Below are 21115 nucleotides of genomic sequence, written 5' to 3'. Positions count from 1 at the left end.
AAAAACAGATTGGAAAGAGACACCTACAGAGGAAAGTTTATACAATTTTATCTGATTTTTTTTAATGTATTTATATGATGTCTAACTTTTATAGATCTAAAATTAGATAAGATGAATCCAACTCTTGGCAAGTTTATGAGGTGCCATGCATTGCACTGTAATTTGTTTTCCAGAAGACAGCAGCCTGGGAAATAATGATTGCCTCAAAAGAAGAGGGTGAGTTTTATGAGAATATTAAGTGAGGAAAGGGGAAAAGCATAGCACAGGTCAATATGAGTCTGTGAGAAACCTGAAAGCTATTTTACAAACATATAAACAGAAAACGTAAATTTCACTTTGGCTTAAATTATTTTATGTATATCTTTAGTACCAACTAAGAGGAAGAAAAATGGAAAGAAGAAAAAAAGACCTGAAAAAATATAAAGCAGTTTAGTATTATTTTATATATTATTGCATTTAGACTATGACCAGTATAGATACAAAAAAAGATTTAAAGATTCATTTTATTTGGTTAGAGAGAGAATGAAAAGGAAGGGGTTTTTTCCATGCATTTGGCTTTTGGAAGCATTCACTGAAATTGAATCCATGTGAAAAGGTGGGTTGCTATTTACAAGTTTCATTTATATGAAAATGACCACCTGCTATGGTAATGAAAAAGTCAGTATGTTAAAACTTGAGAAATATCTTTTTATGAGCTATTCCTTCACCATCCTTATAAATACCACAGAATGGTAATAAAAGCTATTTTTCATATTTTCTTCCTGAAGTTTGAAAAGAAGATAAGAACCCTTAAGATAAAACAATACTTTAGTAAGAATGGGAAAAAAGGATTTGATCCCAGTCTTCCATCACCTCCCCAAAACAAAACAAATAAAATACAATGATATTTTGGCTACCACTAAAGCAATTCCCCATTTTGTATTCAAAAGCTGTAATGCTTTCATACAGCCCCCGATAGGAGAAACTGAGAAATGGCAAAGAAATCCACCTCATTCCCTATCGCTACATAATCCTATGCAAGTATATGAAATCCTTGGTTGAACAGTATTGTCTTAGTTATCAATCTGTCATCTGTGAATCCTTTTCCACTTACCTATTACTTGCTATCAGAAGATAGATATGTTAATACCTATTACAGCTAATATACTTGTGTTCTAGGAGAAAGTATTTTACACTGGAGATACTGTGGATGTCTGCACTTACAGGACTGTAATTATGGTTCAGTAGAAACGGTGTAACAACTCTCTTGATTTGAAGGAAAGGAAGCCAAGGGACTACTGGCAAGTATTTTATTTGTTCCTAGCGTTTGTAATTCATTCTTCTCTCCTCTGCAGTTTACAGGGGAACTGACTTGCCATTGTTTGGATACTTTACACAAAACTCTTACATATACTAGAGCACGTGGCATTTCGAAACAGAACTTTGAGAAACTTTATTTTTATTTTGTTGAATACACTTTTCATGATTTGGAAACCAAACATTATGCAGAGGTTGGTGGATTCTATAAATTAAACAAAATAGCTACTTATCATAGCATTTCACGAAGACCAAACACAAACATGCTAGCACTGGACATTTTATCAAGTTAGTCATCTGCTACCTGGAGATGACCATAGCAGTAATACTCCTTAACAAGGAGATTTCAACAGGGAATCTAAACACTTTTTGGATATTTAGGGATGAAGAAGCTTACAGCAGCAGAACTAAATAACTGGCATGTGTTTTGCATGTTAGCACTGAATCTCAAGTTAGTTATAAAACAGTAACAAAAAGATATGGAAATGCTTAAAAAGAAAAAAACCCAAACAACCCCCCAGAAAGTAAGGATAAAGTGTGGTTCTACCAGAGTTCAGAGCTCACAGATAAACAAGATACGTGATGCTGTTCTTACACAATAAACCTGCTCAAATTTCATGCTACCCTTATCAGGACCATTTAAGTTTCCCAACAGTTCAGTGGCTCAGTATAAAAATGTGTATAATTTAAGCAGTAAATCAAAGTTTGGCTTTTATCTTCCCTGTGAGGACCTGGCAATTTAAAATATCCCTTTGGCCCTGTTTTCATTTTGTGCAGCTTTTCTATGTTCTGAAGAGATATACTAATATACTCTTTGGAACATCTGTGTAATCTACTTCAGCCACAATCAGGCAGAGGTTTTTTCTGCTAAAAGAACCACCTTTGCAAATTAGAATGTCCTTCTGAAACAGCTGTCATTAGACTCAGTCCCTCTTCCAAGCACATCCCACTGAGGTACCAAAGCAATCATCTGCCACCAACCCAAGAAACCAGGTTCAAAGCCGCAGAGGCACTTGTTATGGCTGAACTTCAGGAAATCTGAAGTCTAGACAGGGTGTATCTTATTTCTAACAACCTGCCACTTCTACAACCTGTTCCCTCGCCAGAATTTGCTGAAATAAACATAAAAGATTCCCATTGCCTTCAATTAACTTTTTATCAAGCTTTAGCTACTTCCTCTTATCCTTACCCTCCTACTCACCTTCCCAATATATATCTCATCCTTTGGCTCTGTTTTGCTGCTTCCAATTAGTTGTGCTTTCCACTCCACTGACTTTCCTCTGTTGACTCTTCAGACTGCTTTTTTTCATTCCCTTTTCTTTCTTGCAAACTTTATTCGTCTTACCCTTATGAAAGTGCTAGTCACATGTTAATCACAATCTCCTCTTGCCACATCCATTGCTTAAAACCCTTGCTATGACCATCTGTAAAAAAAGCACTAGTGAGACCACATCTGGAGTGCTGTGTCCAGTTCTGTGCTCCCCAGTTCAAGAGAGACATGGACATACTGGAACGTGCCCAGAGAAGAGCCCCAAAGATCATTAAGGGACTGGAGCATCTGTCATATGAGGAGAGGCTGCAAGAGCTGGGACTCTTCTCTGCAAGAGCTGCAACTGCTCCATCCCAACAAGAGGGAAGCCAGACAAAAATGCCAGGAGGCTTGCACGGATGAACAAGGAGCTCCCAGCAAAACTCAAACACAAGAAATGAAGCATGCAGAAGGTGGAAACAGGGAGAGACAACCTGGGAGGAATATAGAGATACTGGGTGAGCATGCAGAGATGCAGTTAGGAAAACCAAAGCCTACCTGGAATCAAACCTGGCAAGGGATGTTGAAGACAACAGGAAGAGCTTCCATAAGTACACAGGTGACAAAAGGAAGACTAGGGAAAATGTGAGCCCACTGCTGAATGTGGCAGGGGACCTGGTGAGACAGGACATAGAAAAGGCTGAGGTATTGAATACCTTCTTCACGTCAGTCTCTACCAGTAAGACCAGCCTTTGGGAATCCCAGGCCCTGGAGACCAAAGGGAAAGTCTGGAGCAAGGAAGGTGTACGCTTGGTGGAAGAGGATCAGGTCACAGAACACTTAAGCAAACTGGACATACATAAGACCATGGTCCCTGATGGCCTGCACCCACAAGTGCTGAGGGAGTTGCGTGCTGTCATTTCAAAGCTACTCTTGATAATCTTTGAACGATTGTGGCAACTGGGAAAAGTGTTCAAAGACTGGAGGAAAGCAAATGTCACTTCAAACTTCAAGAAGGGCAGGAAGGAGGACCCAGGGAACTACAGGCTGGTCAGCCTCACCTCCATCTCTGGGAAGGTGATGATGGAGCAGGTAATCCTGGAAACCACTTTCAGGCACATGAAGGACAAAAAGGTGATTGGGAGTAGTCAGCATGGGGAAGTCATGCTTAACCAACCTGATAACCTTCTATGATGAAATGCCTGGCTTTGTAGATGAGGGGAGAGCAGTGGCTATTGTCAACTTTGACTTCAGTAAGGCTTTCGACACTGTCTCCTCTAAGATCCTCATAGAGAAGCTGATGAAGTATGAGCTAGGTGAGCAGGCAGGGAGGTGGACTGAAAACTGGCTGAACAGCCAGGCACAGAAGGTGGTGATCAGTGGTACACAGTCTAGTTGGAGGCCAATAACTAGCAGTTGTACCCCAGGGGTCAATACTGGGTCCAGTCCTGTTTAACATCTTCATTAATGGTCTGGATGATGGGGCAGAGTGTTCCCTCAGCAAGTCTGCAGTCTGTTAAAAGCAAGCATTTCAAAGTGGTAAGAGGACAGCAGGTAAACAATAACATATTCTTCCAAACCTCCCACTCTTAGAGCCAACCGCTATCATCTGTCATCTCTTTTGTTGCTCTTTTGTCTAATTTTAGATTGCAAACACTTCAGGGCATGGATGACATTTTTTATTTGCCTAAGATGTGAACAGCAGCTATACAGAAACTGTATAAATGATTAATAATGATAATAGCAGCAGCACAACAGCAAAATACAGCTTTGTCTCCACTTCCCATTTAATAATCCAATAATCCAAAATAAAAAATCAAACAGTCTACAAATGAGTAAACATTTTTACTATTTTTATATTAATTTTTCCTATAAACTTTATTTGGGTATAATGGAGAGCATTTCCCACCTTAATAATCCTACAGAAAGTTAAAGAAAGAAGAGACCCTAAATTTCACAAATTCAAAGAAAACTTGACTTTTTCTGCAGAATGAAAAGGTTCTCTAATTCAAAAGGTCAGATAGAAAATGTTAATGAAAACAGAACCCAGTCAAGTCAAATAAAATACGAAAATAAACAGGGATTTTGCTTCAGGCAGCTTAAATCTGATTTAAGCAGCACTCTTGGAAGAATCCAGCTGTTGTTTACTGAAATGTAAAATAATGTGCTTATTCTTTTATGTGACAGCATTCATGATCCTTCAAATCAGGATGTAACATATTTCTTCTCATCGACAATAATCATTTTATGTACAGTTACTAATCTGACCAATTACCTGAAAGCTAATTACTCAGACTTTGCAGAATCGGACAGTTAACCCAATGTATTTTGATTTTAATTACTGGTATTTAATAAGGAGCACTGCCAAATACATCCATACATTAATGTTTTACAACAGAATTACAGATATTTTAATAGTGATTGAACAAGTCTATGATCATCTTTGTTTTATAGCCTCAGAGCTTAATCTAATTTTAGCTAGTGCAGAGCTGGGCTATGCTTTGGCAATTACAGTTATTCATGTTAACAATTTACCTCTTTTCTCTGTATACACACTGAATTTCCACGTTGAGACATTGTAATTCCCTCAAGACAGCAGGGTAACCCAGACTGTTCAAAATGATGCACTATTAAGAAGAAAAAGACACAGCCTTCCTCAGGAATATAACTTGTGGCAAGTTTAGACAGAGACTTACTCAGTCCAGACTAAGTGAGCCCTCAAAATCATAAGCTGCAAAACCCATCTGCCCTTCTATCTAACACATCTCCAAAAACAATGTGCAGTCTATCCCCACCTATAGTTCCTGATTTTTACAGTAAATTAACGAAAGGCTACTGCTACTACAGAAAATAGTTTCCTTTCTATATCATTGTGCTAAGCTATGTTCTATAGACTTGCATATATTATATACATTCTATATTACCGCACTAAACATTCAGTGCAATTTTGTGCTGCTTATAAAAGCTAAAAAAGGTCAGCAGAGAGAGATACGCTCCCACAATCCATGCTAAAACGTTTATTTTAGTCTCGTGGTCTCCAAGCTTTCACAAGTGCTTTAAGAGGAGATTGGAAAGAATTTGCTGCCCACTCACGATGATGTCTCATAAAAGGTTCTTCAAAAACGGATCAAAGGCTGTAATTTCCATGCCATTTCTGTCCAATTTCCTTTTCTCTTAATGTTTTCATTTTTGAAATGGCTATGATTGCAATCCAATTTTGCCCACACAGCACTGCAGGTCTAAATGAACCATTTATCACAAACTTTTTGTCTTTTGGCTGCTCGTGATTTTATTTGCTTTGCAATTTTTTAATTTCATTTTTTGGTACTACTTATACTGCATTGCAATTACCTTCATAATTATACCTGCAGTGATTTACATTATTCTGCTCCCAGATGTATCATCAAGACTTCTGATCCAACCCAACTGCACTTTAATATTGATGTTAATTTTTCCTCCTCCTCCTCCTCCTCTATCACCAAAAAGATTTTCATACGGATCTTTCCACAGGAAGAACTTTTCTTTTTTGTCCTTCCCACAGCATGCACAGAATCCCACAGCATGCACAGAATGCTGATATCTTGCATTGCTTTTGCTGAGTGGGACTCCCTTACTTTACATGTGAACCTCACATCTTCTTTTTCCCCCAAAATTTTCATGTATGAGAAACAAAATCGAGATGATAAAGTTTACTGTATATTCCATTGATTCTCATTATCTCACTAGACAGAATGTCATATCTCGAATAACAATTGTGTTGCTCTTCTTCAACATAAAATAGTTCCAGCCATAAGCAGACAGGTTCTCCATCATTTGCCTGTATGTTTTTGAGCTCCTTGCCTCTGATTTACAAAAAAGTTAAATATAAGCTCTTATGCCTCAGTTTAACCAGCAAATAATCTTTCAAAAGAGATTTTAAAACCCTCTCATCTGTCACCTTTCAGAATACATAGTCATCTAGCCCTTTATAAAAAAGGCTAAAGACCAATATATTTTTTGTTAATATTTACTGTTTTTCTCCAATTTCCCTCTCTGTTCCAATACTTAACCTTTAATAAGAGTGTTATTTATTACAGCTTATACATACCAAAAGATTAAATATTATTTCAAGGATAAATTTCATTGCTATACTTTTCTTTAAATGTATCTTTCAATATGAAACAATAACATGTATTACAAAATGCAAAATAGATTTGTTTCAGACTTAATAGTCTTTAAAGTGAGAAAAATAAACTATATATAATCATTACGGGGATGATTAAGTGAGACAGACAATAAAGTAATAAATATAGCAATACTCAGAAGTCCCTGCAGACTGGTGATACAGGGCTAAAATACCTCAAATTTTTGTTGCCACAGTGTTCACATCACTGAGTCTAGTACCTCACAATATTTCAGCTACATATGGACTTCTGGGAAAGCTAAATGAAACTGTGGCTGGAAGGCTCTTATCTGAAGGCAAAGGAACATATATATATGTATACAAATACATTTTTATATAAATATATGTAATAACTATATATCTAGAAATAAAAGAAAAATGTGTGTATATATATATGTATGTATGTATATATATATATGTTTGTTTATTTTACACAGAATATATCTAATAAAATCTCAGAATACACCTAATAAAATTTGTGTTTACTAATGATGTTGTAAACAAGGAGCAAAAGTTCCCCCTGAACTTACATGGTTGGATCTGTTTTACACTTGGCCAAACTGACACAGCTCAAAACTTGATGTCCCATTTAGTGAGGTAGTGGAAATCACTGGATGCCATGCTAAACTTCTATACGTATACACCCACTTCATACATAGCTTATAACCAAAGTTATAAGCAAACAACAGTATATGGCCAAAGTAAACTAGAATTTGTATGGAAGTGGATGGGAAAGAATAAATATCAGATAAAATAAAATTTATTGTTGTTTTAATAGAGGCTTTTCCCATAAGCAAGGATTCCTGCTGTTTCATAATAGAATGAACAAAACAGTGATGGAAATTAATGAAAATACTTTGATTTGGAGGTAGAGGCTAGGAGATGTATGTCACACAGGAAATTAAGTGAAAGACTTCTCTGAGTTATTCAGCAATGATGAACAGGCAAATAAAATGATCAGACAAATAAAAAATAAACTTTCAAATAAGAGAAATATTCTGTAGGACAAAAAAGAAAGTCCTTCTGTAGAATTCTGTACAATACAGAAAGAAGTAAACAAGCACTTTTATGGGGTCTCAGTGCTTGTAAAACCAGCTTAATGGCAATGAAAGTAGATACTTAAAGGAAATAAACCCCTAAATGTTTCTTTACTTAATTTAACCAAGTGAGATTATGCGGGAGTAAATATTAGATGCTGGTTCTAGAGTCTCCTTTTCTATTTTTCATCTAAAAAGATGCAGGCCACATTCTATTTGCAGAAATACGACTAAAACACATAAAGTGAAAAAATGACATTGATTTCAATAGAGCTAATCCAGATTTATACTTACGTAACTTCGAGCAAAATCTATCCCAGTATATTACATATTGTCTGATGAAGAATCAGAACTTCATCTATACATGAATGACTTTCTGTACCACTGCATTCTTTCTAAGGCGTAACTAAAATCAGTAATCAATGCAATAACACTTACTAGTGTAAGATCAGAAGCTGTCCCTATTCACCCTAAGAAAAAAGCCTCAAGTAAAAACCAATTAATTCAAGATGGTAATTTTGGATTCTTCTGGTGTCATGGAGACCAGCATTTGTTCCACAGCAATTGTCAAAATGTCTTTTACTAGAAAAGTGCTTTTTGCTCCTAAGCGTTATGACCCATATTTACAAAGGCATTTAGGAATTATTAAAATCTACTGAATCTAGACTTAGAAATGCCTTGTGAGTCTGAGCCTTAATGCATTTTCTCTTATCAGTTTAAGCTCTTACGATTCTTATTCTTACTTTTTTGTGGACAAAGATAAAGCTAAGTGATGTTTAGTCCTCTTGGTTTTCAAGACAAAAAGGCAGAAATGGTGGCTGCAGTTTCAACAGTGACAACTGCTGTGATTTCTGTCCAAGGCTATTGACCACAAGTAGATTATAATGGCAGAGATGTTTTCTTCATTAAGAAAAGTAAAATCTATGATCAGTAAACAGTTACTGTATTAAAGTAAGAAGAAAAAAAAAGTAAAAAAAAAAATCATTATTTGTTTGCAAGTTTTATCTAATGCCAGCTCTTCTTTCCCTCCCAGGTGTGATGCCAATTTTTAACCAGGAAGAAATACTGAAAACACAGCATACAAGACAGTGTAATATGTAACAAAAAATGGCCATTCAATTTAACGCACAGAAAGGCATACATGCATATACAGCTGCTGTTCCTTACATGGGAAATAAAAAGCTCCTGGCAATATTATTTACTACAAAATTCATGGAGCCCAACTTGTTTAGGATGCCATATATATGTGTAGATACAGTGAAATGTATTTCAAATAACTTATACAACAATAAAAGATCTCATCAACAAAGAAGTAAGTATATAAACAAATTCTATGACTGGCTTTTTGATTTGTGTCCTTAATTCTGTTGTACCCAAATCTGTTGTCATTGGCTGGGTTTACCTGAGGTGTAAAATGGCATTTGTTGATATGGACCAGTGTTCTTTGCAACTTTGCAGGATGTCATCTTTTATTACCAAGGCCAAAGAAAAATTTTATACTTCCTTCTATGTCTAACGTGACTACCATAAAGAAATGTATTAAAATATGCTACATTGTATGTACATGCAGACATTCTCAAATTTAAATGATAGAAAAAACACTGAAAAAAAAAAAGCCCTCAAGCAACAGGTCATGGACTTTTCAATGGAATTCTACTTCTCACAATAAAGTCTTGATTAAAAGTGTGATGAGAATAAAACTTAAATCTCACAATGGGATTGCACATGAGCTGAATGAGCAATAATGGGAGATAGTTACACAGTTATGTTCCTAGGTTTCTACTAGATTTTTCACCCAAGTTTCACTAATGTTGCTGTATTTGATTGATTGCAATTTTCTCCATTTCTAAGCTTTGTGCCAGAAAGCAACATTTTGTTCCATTCATCATAGCAAGTGACACAATGTTCCTTGGCATGTGATATTAATAAAAAGTCATGTTGCCTGTCTCTCTTGGTTGGTCACACCAAGGTTGATTTTTGGTAGCATTTAATATTCAGTTAGATTGTCAGTCACATCCCTATTTAAATTTGAAATTAACTTCTGAAAATAAATACATCTATGGAAAAAAAGCCAAATTTAGGTAATTTACATTGCATGTCTCCCCCAGCACATCACACCCTGCCCTCACCCTCCGTACAGAAGCAATGGAAAGGCCTTAGGTTTGCTTTTCATTCCTTGGTGATATCTTCAGGCCACAAAATGAGATTAGATTCTTACTTGGCCTCCCACGCAGACCTTGTTTGAAGCTCTACCAAAACGCTTTGTAAAGTGACCTAGCACTGACTTTCCAGGGGACAAACCTGCCCATCACTGCTGCTTGCTACTCACTGAACAGTGATCCTCACAGTCTGAAGAGCTTTCCTGAGGTTTTAAAGTAGGTACAGCAACACAGGATTACTGCATACGGCTTGAAACAAACTTCCACCCCTTCTGCAAGCAATGCTGCTCACGTCTCACAGAAGACAGCTACTCAAGCACATTCAAGGGCATTCCCCAAGAAACAATATGCTAATTCCATATCTCTAGCTAAGCTGGGTCCTGATGCACATCCAAATACACCAAAAAAGGAAATTAAAATTGATGATACAGACTGTATAACATAATGAACTATACTGGCAAGGTAATATATTATTACCATAATATCACACATATTAGACACACATGCACATATGCAAATTATATTTATTGATGAATAAGTAAAATCGTGTTGAAGAGTACAAAGCTATACTACAGATTTACTACAAAATTAGTACAGATCTGATTTTAGTCCACTCATTTCTTATGCACAACTTCTGTTTAAGTTATAAAACTTACAGATGTTACCATTTTAATTTCAAAAAGACACAACCCCCTCCATTAGTCTAAAAATTTTACTACAGTCTTGCAGCAAATTCATAATTCCTTAGTATTTATACTGGGGTAAAGCATCAGTCTATTTTTGGCTGTTTTTATTCTCTTCTGGAGCTTGTCTCTATGTTTCATATTTAAGCTCGCCTATGTTTTACATTAACACTCATTGAACACTCTTGCAGGGGTATAAATATGCACAAACACAAGGAACAGTAAGCCAAAGTACTTTATAATGGAAAAAAGTTGATCAATTATTTTCTTCAGGAAACTACACATTCCTAAGTGTAGGGATAAAAACTGTAAGCTGTAGGACCAGCAAATCATGCAGGACAAGGCTAGAAAAGTACAGAGCAACATAAGGACTCGATAGAGAACTTGTGGAAACCGAGCCTGTTCCTTCGGTGATGTAGCATAGGTCATTTGTATGCGAAGCACTCACCCTGTGGTCAAACCTAAAAAATGTACTCTCTAACTAGCAATCCCATAGCTGACACCAGAACAAGGAACAATTATTTTTGTCTGGTAAAAACTACAGCTGTGTCTTCTTAATGATTTTATTATTTTCCAGACATCTGGTTATGAATGCAAAAAAAATTAATTATTGCTAGAAGGAAATATGTTGACTGTACTGTTGTGCCTGTCTTGACCTCTAGTGTTTAAGGGGGTAGAGTACCAAAGCTGTGGCTCTGTGGTTTAAGAAAATGCAAGGAGAGGCAAACACTGCATTGAGAGGATATAGCTCTCATGAGACAAACTGAGATAACAGAGAAAAGGATATGATTTTGGATATATAAGATCAAAATGGGGGGCTGTAAGGAACTGACCTGATTTAAGGGCTTATTGATACTGAAAAGAGGATGTTTTGCCTTCATTTCTCCTTATTCCTTTCCCTATTCCTGGCTATGTGGTTCCACAAACTCCTTCCATTCTCCTCAATGTTCAGTGGCCCGTGCTATGAAATAATTCTGCTTGTTAGTACAGCTGTAAACTATCCATCTTCTACTACTAGCTTATCTTTTTGCTGGATTAGTAAAACGTATTGGCTCACGGGAAGTTCCAGAGTTAGGAGAACTGGTGAGTGCACAGACAGGGAAAGTAGATACTCCTGACTTTGGTGGCAGGGAGCTGTTAAACCACGGACAGAAACAATGACATTCAACACTAAAGGACAAATATATAGGCAAATAACATTAAGAATCAACTAATATTAATAACTTCTATATCTGTTGGCAGACATTTGACGGAGGGAAGGATGGGGAGATTTTTTTTTTTATATTGGGAACGTTATATACTGATATCAAAAGTCTTAGGATTTTTGTACTCTGATTTATGCCCTGTAAACCTCCCCACCCCTTACCCCATGGGCACCTGTGCAGAGTTCATGGAAGCCCTCTAGTTGCATGTAATTCTTAGCAATTCCACAGCACTTATTCAGGAAAACATGAATGGTTTGGACCACCCTGCCAGACTACAAACATGAGATACAAACCCAACGAAGTCTCTTTTCTCCATTTCATTCAGCCAGGAAGGAGAATCAAAAGATATGTGAAGCCAGATACTAGTCAAATAGAGCCATGCATTCCTGGGGCCGTGCTGACATGCTTGGGTTACAGTGAGCTAAGATGTCAAGACACTGCTTTGGGACTTACCACATGGTGATGAAGTTCTACAAAGCAAACATGGCCACTTTGCATGAGAGCAGCACGCTGCAAGTCATACTATTGCTGTCTGCTGCTCCGTTTGAAAGGAAAGTTGCGTGTTTATTCTCGTACCTGTGATGTACACTACTTTCATACCATGGTTGAAATTTCATATCAATCTACACAGTCCCAATACTTTTCTTATCACTCAAGCAAAACATCCACCACTGTTAATCAGAGATGTATCGTAAGTAACTCAGGTCGTAGTTTGCAGTGTTCAATCTTTTCTGTTCTTACTTTTTTGCCTTTACTATTTTGCATTCTGCTTCCTCCATTTTATTATTTTCTGTTAGCCTTTTCTCACAAATGTTCTCATTTTTAATAATACTTAAGTAAGCAGCCACTTACTACAGTAATTACTCTTTAAAATTAATTAATACAATGAAGTGGCATGATTATGAATACCTTAATTATTTGCATGTAACAGCGCAAAAGTCTGGGGCTCTTTTGTGAAGGATGCTGTAGTTCAAGCGAACAAAGCAGTCTCTGTACCATGTATTTATAGATAAAATATATAATGTGGGGAGTCAGGAAGTCAGTCTGTATCTTCTACAGATAGTGAAGTAGGGAAGACTGGAGATGAGGTCACTTGACCACATTCACCCCATAACAAGAAGAGCCACAATTTGTACCTGTCCCTCCATGGCTTTTCAGCAAAATGGGTCGATTCAGAGAGCTTTGGAGAAGGGCTTTTCCTGTGGTGCTGATTCAGAAAAGTTTGCTGTTAGCTGAAACACAGCTTTGGTTTTATGTTTGCTGTACATTAGATGGCTCAACCATTTCAGTAGCTTCAAATCTAGACAGTGCAGCAAAGATTTCAATGTTTTATCAACAGCCATCATGAGATCTTGAAAACTTACTGTTTTCTTCTATAGTGTTTTATACGTCTAAGATATCCAATTATATCCCTTTAAATGCTTTGTCATAGGCTACCTGCTCAGACTGAGCTTTCATGAGAACTAATGAAACAAGCCAAGTACCTGAAGAGAAAAAGCAGGACCCTACAGTATGTCCTACAGCTCCATGGGTTCCATAACACGTCAACTAAGTCAAATCATCATAGGTTTTACAGTTTCTGTGCTAAACCTGCAGCTGTGACTGGTGATGTTAGCATTAACCCCCTACCCTTTTCTCTCTCAACTAACATCAGGAAATGGAATCAGTACTAAAACATCAGAAATTCTGTTACTTTACACTTTTTCTTTATCTGCTTCCTTCACAAAAAAAGCACCAACAAAAACTAAAGAACCTGGAGAAAGTCCTGCATACTGAGGAAATAAATACCAAATTCTGATTGCCACTCATATAATCCCATTTTGTGCCACAGAGAATCTGTTAGCTACTTAGAGACTAGGTAAGGTGAATGGGTGAAGTTTGTTACTATGCTACAGACATTTTTACAGTGATTTGGGTTTTTCTTTTTTTTTTAGTAGTCAGATCACTGCTTGATATGTGCAACTACATGTATGTCTTCTGTAAAACCCGAAATCAAGGAAGGAATATTCAGTAATAATAATGACAATAAAAAACCCAGGAGATTGCAGAATTATTTCTTCTTAAGCATTATCTTGTTACCTTCTGTTCTTTTTCAGGTTCTCTTTTTTTCTTTCAGTGCTCCTTTTTCATTAAGTTCTTGTTTGGTAAACAGAGTACACAAAGTAGATAAAGATGCCAGTGGTCTCACACATGATCATAAGTAATTTTTATAATTGATGCAGAAACTGCCCAAGCATAAGGTCCACCTGCCTGAGCAGTATAAAAAGGCTGAAAAGCAACCAGATGTAGACAAGTGCGAATTCCCTTCACATTCCTCACTCGGGTATAGCTCCCACCTGTTGATATCAGCCGAGCAGCGAGAGCAAACCTCATACCAGCTTGCACATATGTGATGGCATTAGGGCCAGGTGGCATGAATTAATATAGTCCTCCTGATGTTCAGACCTACACTCAGCTTCAGCATAACCTCGGTCTGCCCCCAGAGCCGGAGTGCTGTCATTACACCAGTGACATGAGAAGAGCAAAGTCCTAATTGTGGTAGGAATTTACACAAAAATGTTAACTCAGATAATGAAAAGTAAAATTCTATTAATGATAATCAAGTGTGCTCACCCGGTGGATTTTCTTGCCTCAAGGCCAACACTAATCTGCAGAGTGCTCAAATACCTTTTAATTAGTATGACACATTAATATTACAAGTCATTTAACTACCCTTTTTTACTTAAGAGCCAAGAAAGTGAGTGGAAAAATAAAGTCCATACAAATCTGAAACATTCTTGAATATTTTCTCACTTTAGTGCATTTACTTACCACAGTCTTCTCGAGATCATGCTCACTTAACCACTTGCAGAATTCTTACAAAGATCTAAAATGGGACAGGGCAAAAGAAAATTCCTAAAAATACCAACTCATACCTTGGAATATATTCAGATTCATTTAAAAGGTACTGCAATATAAACACATAGGCACAATCAAGTATTACATTGTGCATATCTATTTTTGTCATACGGTAAATTAAACAAAATAAACATTAGAGTAAGAGAGCATTTTTTAAATGGAGGACATATATACACTCGGTATTTGAAGTCTGTAGTTTAAAGCAAATGGTTGCAAATCTCTGTACCGTGAACGATAAAACGTAGTTTGTTCTTAATGCTGCTGTGAGTTCTTCATCTTTCTGTGTTGATGCACGTATTTTCAGAGATCTATGCAGATACTTGCAATGGTACTATTTAAAACTCCTTTGTAAAGAAAAAGCATGATAATATTAGGCTAAAAATGATAAACATTAAAATATTTCAACTAAAATATCTTAATCTAAAGATAATCTTGATAATCTAAAAAAATTCTGTGAGAGAAATAAAATGTGTTGAGTTTTGCTCTTTGTAACACTTTCAACTTTAATTTTATACTGTGATCAATAAGGACTCATAATAGCTTTTAAATAATTTACTGGAAGTGATGTAAGTAGTAATGACTGAAAATGTCATATTCTAATGCCACAGCCTGGTAACTGTACAGTAGAAGCTAGTATCAAATGGGTCTTGTAAAATGACCAGGTATTCCTTACACAGTACGCGGAAAGGTTTGATAGGGGGGTCCCCTGCAAAGTTGTAGAGATATTCACCCATAGTAAACTAAACTAAACTAAATTAAGCTAAATGGAACACGTGTTCTGCAAGGTGGTATTGATACTTGCAAAACCTTCTTCAAGAGTTAGCAGACCTTCTCACATCATTACTTAGATTTAGAGTTCTTATTTGTCTTATTCTTGGCTCTGAAAGTAAATTGCTGAAATTAAAATACTGTCTTTATTGTCAATGCTAAAACAGTATGATTTTTCAGTATTATTCTCATGATCAAGAGCCAGTTGGAAGGTATCACCCCATGGGCCAGTGGGTATGTATAGAGGCCTATTCTAGCACAACACCATGTGCTCTGAGACCCGATTACAGCCACACATCACTGTCAGCACAACTCAAAGCCGTACCTGCTTTGCTGACACACAGAGGTAGATTAGAAAGCCAGGAGGGAATATTGTTATCACGCAGTCTGACCTGCAGTATTACGAAGGGCTTGGGAATTCCCACAAGAAATTCCTATTTGTAGCAGAGATTCTGCCTTAGAAAATCACGACTTTGATTTATAAACTACCCATCTTAAAGAACTCACCATCGCTATTTTCAGAGGCGTCACCATGGTTCTTTATTTATGGTATGAATTCATCTACTTTCAATTGCTAACCTGTTTACATCTTTGTCTGCTAGGTTTTAAGCCTTCTGTTTTCAGTTTTCTGTTCTTCATGCATACAATTACAGACTAATATCAAGCCTTCCCTTAATGATTTTGTTTGCTAAGTGAATTGAATAAAAGTCCTCAAGATAATGTATCACTACACAGAACATTTTCTAACGAGTCTTGTGGCTCTTGAAGCCTTCTTCAGGTTTCCAACATCTTTGCTGAATAGTGGGAAATAGGATTAGGTTTTGTATTCTCTAGCTGCACAGAGCAGAAGAGGTAAAATGATGTCCTTAGTTTTATTCTATATTGCCCTGTTCATACGTCCAGTGATTACATTAGCTCTTGTTGGCTACTGTTTGGGATGAAAAACTTAAGCTCTAGCCATTATTATTACCCATTACCTCACCTAAATGCTTTTCCTGGGTAGCACCCCGCATTCTGTAACTTGAGCTGCCTTTCTTATATCTTAACAGTTGTGCTTATAAAACATATTGTTTGCCTCAGCAGAGTTCAATCCTTTACTATTCAAATCCCACACCTGCATTTCCATATTTTGCCTGAGACTGATGTCAGACTGACAGGCTTATAATTACCTAGGTTATATCACCTATTTAAAAAAACAATGCTAGCACGACCTTAACTCCCACAGGCTTCTGGAACATCCCCAGTGTTCCAAGCTATAATGAAAATCGATATTAAAAATCCAGAGAGTTCTTCTGCCAAACCTTTAAAAATATTTAGATATAAGTTACCCCAATGTACTGCCTTAAGATTTCCAGCATTAGTAGCCTTAGTGACTGTTGGAGTAGAAAGAATTTCATAATCACAATACAGTATGATTTTGGCAACCTGCTTATCCTCACATACAGAACATATTGAAACATATTCACATATTTATGAATACTCCTGGCTTTAGCTCCTCTTTGTCTGCCACAGACTCTTTATTCATTCAATCAGAGCCATCAATTCTATAAAGCGGGCTGAATTATTATTGATTAGTACCCTTCAGAAATGGGACCAAAGTAGATCAAACTTAGTAAACTCTAAACATGTATGTATGTATGATAACATGCAAGTGGCAGGGGTTAGCCATAGAAAACCATAATTAAAGATATTTTTAAGGGAGAAGAAAGACTCTAATGAGAAGACTCATCATGACAAAAATCAGTATCCAAGAAGCTTTTCCTCAAGAACTCCGAAGTCCAGGCAGTTCTATGCTCATTTTTTACGTTTGCAAAATATTACACTCTTCTTTCCCAAGACCTAAACTCCTGCCTAATTATCTACAAAAGCAGAAAGAGCAAATACTTTGAGATTCTACCTAGTAAAATAGCAGTAAATTTATTGCAAAGTTACAGCCAAGTAAGTGAATTTCATAGAAGGTTCAAAATAATATCTCATGCTAAACCTTTAATATTGAGAAATGGTAAGTAAAGGGGTCCCAGAGGCATAGAAACTTCAAAACTCAAGAAACTCCTGGCCATACATGGCTGGAGAGAATGTGTAAAAAAGGTAACTTTAAATAACAATCCAAACATCTTTCCTGTCTGTAAATTCAAAATGCACGAACAGTCATGGTAAAGCTTTTATAATAGAGACGCAGTACCATGGAAAGAACTACGTTTGTATGGAATTGGTGACATTCACAAGTGGTAGGGATGTTCAATAGGCAGATCTTTGGATGCATATCAGGCCCAGGATGCGCAGCAAGAATGGCAAGTTTGTCAACCATGTATTTAATTTTTTTATACAAATGGTAAAGAATTTATTAAAAACAGTGGAAAAATAAAAAATTGTTCCACAGAAAAATTAGCTGTAATAGGCTGATTCCATGATGTTCAAAAATCTTTTTAATGGATCCTGAAATCCCCCAGTTTTCACTGAAGGTGTCAGCAGAAGAGATTCCTATCCTAGGTTGCAGAATTAGAACCATACATGCAAGTGCAAAGTTACATTTTTAAGAAGAGCATTATTCTGTTACAGACATTTTCAAGCACCTTACCTCAGTATTCCCTGGAAATCAAACATACAGCACGTGCAAACTCTCTATATAACCTTAGTCATATTCACTGACATTATTTTCTAACCTTTTGCATGATACTATTCCATTTTAATATGAAAAGATTTCAACTGCTTGAATTAACAATGTCTTTACTACTTGCAGTTCTGGCAATATTAAGATATGATACTGCCTGCCTTTAATTTTTGTCCCCTCAGTTATTACCTAGTAAAAGGCTACTGACAACAGCAAACTTGCTAATATAATCATCAGCAACAATAAGTATTTAAAGATTTAGAGAACTATTCTAGTTCACAGTCTATTCATCTGATGACGCGTTATTTTTGAGCTTTAAGCTGCTAACCTTTTAATCTCACAATGTGAGTGTCAACTGTGACTGATGAGGCAGACACATCGGTAAACACGTTTTTCTAGGTGCACCTGCATGCACTTGGCTTCGAGTGACACATCGTTCCTTTGAAGGGATGTACTACAGAAAGATGTTCCCAAACACAAACACTCCCAGAAGCTGCCACAGCTAGCAGTAGTTGAAAGCAAACCAGGACAGATGGGGAAGTATTTTATATTGACTAAGAATACCGTGTGGAAAAAAATAAAAAAAGTATTACCACCAGGAGATTAACACTCAAAAAGGTGACAGCTGCTACTTCTATATTTTAGTTAGATTTAGTATTATATTACTGAATTGGATTGAAATATTCAAAACTTATTTTTCTTTTTGCATAGGAAAAAACAGGAATTTACAAAAATTAACTGTGTCTTACAAAGTCTTTAAGGAAATTATATCCTTTCATTCTTTTCCAGTATATTATTTGAAGGAAACAAGTAAAGAAACCCCAAATGGATTTTTTAAATGAAAGAATTTAAACTTTGAAGTTATGCTCCATCAAATTTTCTTAAAACCAAATATTTATGTGAATGTGAATATTTACACTTGAATTATCAAATTGAAAAGGCATTTAGCTAATGTATCCATAGGAATGCATCGAGACAATGGGCGAGTCTGAGTTAGGCAGTAAAAAACAAGGACGGAGGTGGGCCAGCAGTACGATGGCCCACCATGACTATGGAAAGACTATGGTAAAAACTGCTGGAGAAGAGGAACAGCAGGGTAAGACACCACCTAAAGAGGTGGGCAGGAGTGTGGATCTCCATAAATGACTTGTGTGGACACTCAGCTGCAAGTGAGTCCATGCTGGGAAGACAGTGAAGACCATACTGCAGTAGAAACACGGATGCGAGATCTAGCTCTTCAATTAGATTGAAAGTGTTGAATCTATACAATGTTGTTTCATATTGCCCAGAAAAATTAAAAGTATATTTTCATTTTCCACTAGTTTTAGTTTTTACTAACAGCAACAAGAGCGTTTTATCACTACTTTTGGATATATTTCTTCTGAATAATTACCCTAATTTCTTTCAGGTTACACTGAGACTTGAGCATGTAACAAGAAATTCACCAATATTCAACATACAACACATGAACTCTGGATCTGTTTTTTAATCACGTGAAATTAGTTTTCATTCTGAATCAGACCAGCAGGTTATATATTTTCAAGTCACATTTGACTCTTTGATAGGATTATTTTTGTATGTAGATTAAATCTTAAAACGCATCCTTTGTAGTATTTGAGCTAAGTTTCATTGCCAGGTATTGGAAGCATAAGTAAGCACATAAAAATAAAATAGTAAGCAAAGGAGGACAAGATATGGGTGGGGAAAATCAAATCTATTTCTTAAATTTTGCGGCACATGCCACACAGAAGAAATCTATATATATTCTTTACACCAAACATATGCTATTCAAGGAATATTGATCCTGCTGAAGTGAATGGCAAATGTCCTGATGAATTCGAGGGCACAACATGCAAATGTTGCTGTATTTACAAAGAATATTTAACAGTATCTGCAATACTATTCTTTAAGAAAGTCCTTTTTGTGCACAGCCTTATGACAGGGGATTGAACATAGGTCAGACTCCCCGTTTAGCATCTCATGTTTTAAAAAGTATTTTCTAATCATTAATACCTTCAAAGCCAAATATTGCTTAAAAGAGGGGGTTGTTTCCTCTCATGATCTGGAAATACAAGTAATTGCTTGCTATTAGATGTTAGCTAGAGACAAGGTAAGCAACAACAGTTAATGAAAGGTTTTTCACATCAGACAAGTTACCTAAAAATGATGACTAAACATATAAAACAACAACAGGAATTATATGGAAAGAGAAGATTTCATTACTGGATAATTTAGCTTGTCCACTATCTTTGTAAAGTCTCTCCTCAAATACAAAGAGTTCTTTAATAATCAAATATATTTAAATAACTTTTCACACAAAAAGACTAGTTTGTCCATCACTTCAAAACTTCCTCTCTTACACAGAAGATTAACCTTTCTGCAAAGGTTTTGGATGTGCATGCCCTAGTTCTGTAGATACACACACATATACTCTGGGAAGAACGTAAATTTTGTAAGTTACGACGTGATAAATGGTAGATTTATAGGAACTGGTGCATTGCAACTGGCTGAGTGCTCTGAACGTAAAGTGAGAGACATCATTATTGTTGCTATAAATACTTTGCACTGTAAAATCATACTGTACTTTATGTGGCAATACAAAACAAAATAGTACTAAAATTGTCTCTGTTTCTGGCCCAACTGAAACCATAATAATCTCTGAATGATCCCAACAGAAGCTGAATGGAATGGGCACAGGCATAGCTTCCAGTTTTTATAGGACCCCAAACCCATTGCATCATCACAGCTCCAACACGGATAACAGCGTTATCTAATTTCTTAATGAAATCAGCCAGCTCTCTTTCTTGTAAAGTGAAATGTTTATGGCCCAGTTATAAGCCACATTCTTTCTTTCACCCATTAAACTCTACAAGATGCTTTGTACATTATGCCTTTAAAGAAAAGTAGAGATGCAAAGTTCCTGTGTGCCTGAGGTCTCTGGGACCTGAGGAAAATTACTTTGGTGAAGACCTGAAAAGACAAGTGTCTGAAATATCATTCTAATGTCATAGTTAAGCATCTGAGGAAAATGGTACCATGAAAATGTT

At 36.4% G+C, this 21115-nt stretch overlaps 1 protein-coding gene across 15 annotated transcripts in view; it reads right to left on the bottom strand.

Moving 5' to 3' along the window:
• Positions 1–21115, bottom strand: part of SYT1 (synaptotagmin 1) — a 360596-nt gene that overhangs the window by 167975 nt on the left and 171506 nt on the right. The window contains exons 4-5 of one of the 15 annotated variants that reach the window (XM_075496092.1): positions 8039–8139; positions 3723–4058 (exon numbers count right to left, since the gene is read on the bottom strand). The exons of 13 other annotated variants lie outside the window; for them this stretch is intronic. The gene's annotated coding sequence lies outside the window, so the exon portion shown is untranslated. The remainder of the gene's footprint in view (positions 1–3722; positions 4059–8038; positions 8140–21115) is intronic. One more of the 15 variants, XM_075496065.1, reaches the window with a different exon arrangement.

This window comes from Mycteria americana, chromosome 1 (assembly GCF_035582795.1).
Source record: "Mycteria americana isolate JAX WOST 10 ecotype Jacksonville Zoo and Gardens chromosome 1, USCA_MyAme_1.0, whole genome shotgun sequence".
NCBI lineage: Eukaryota > Metazoa > Chordata > Aves > Ciconiiformes > Ciconiidae > Mycteria > Mycteria americana.
Note: the sequence above shows the minus strand (reverse complement) of the source record. Positions and strands in the feature narration are given on the sequence as shown.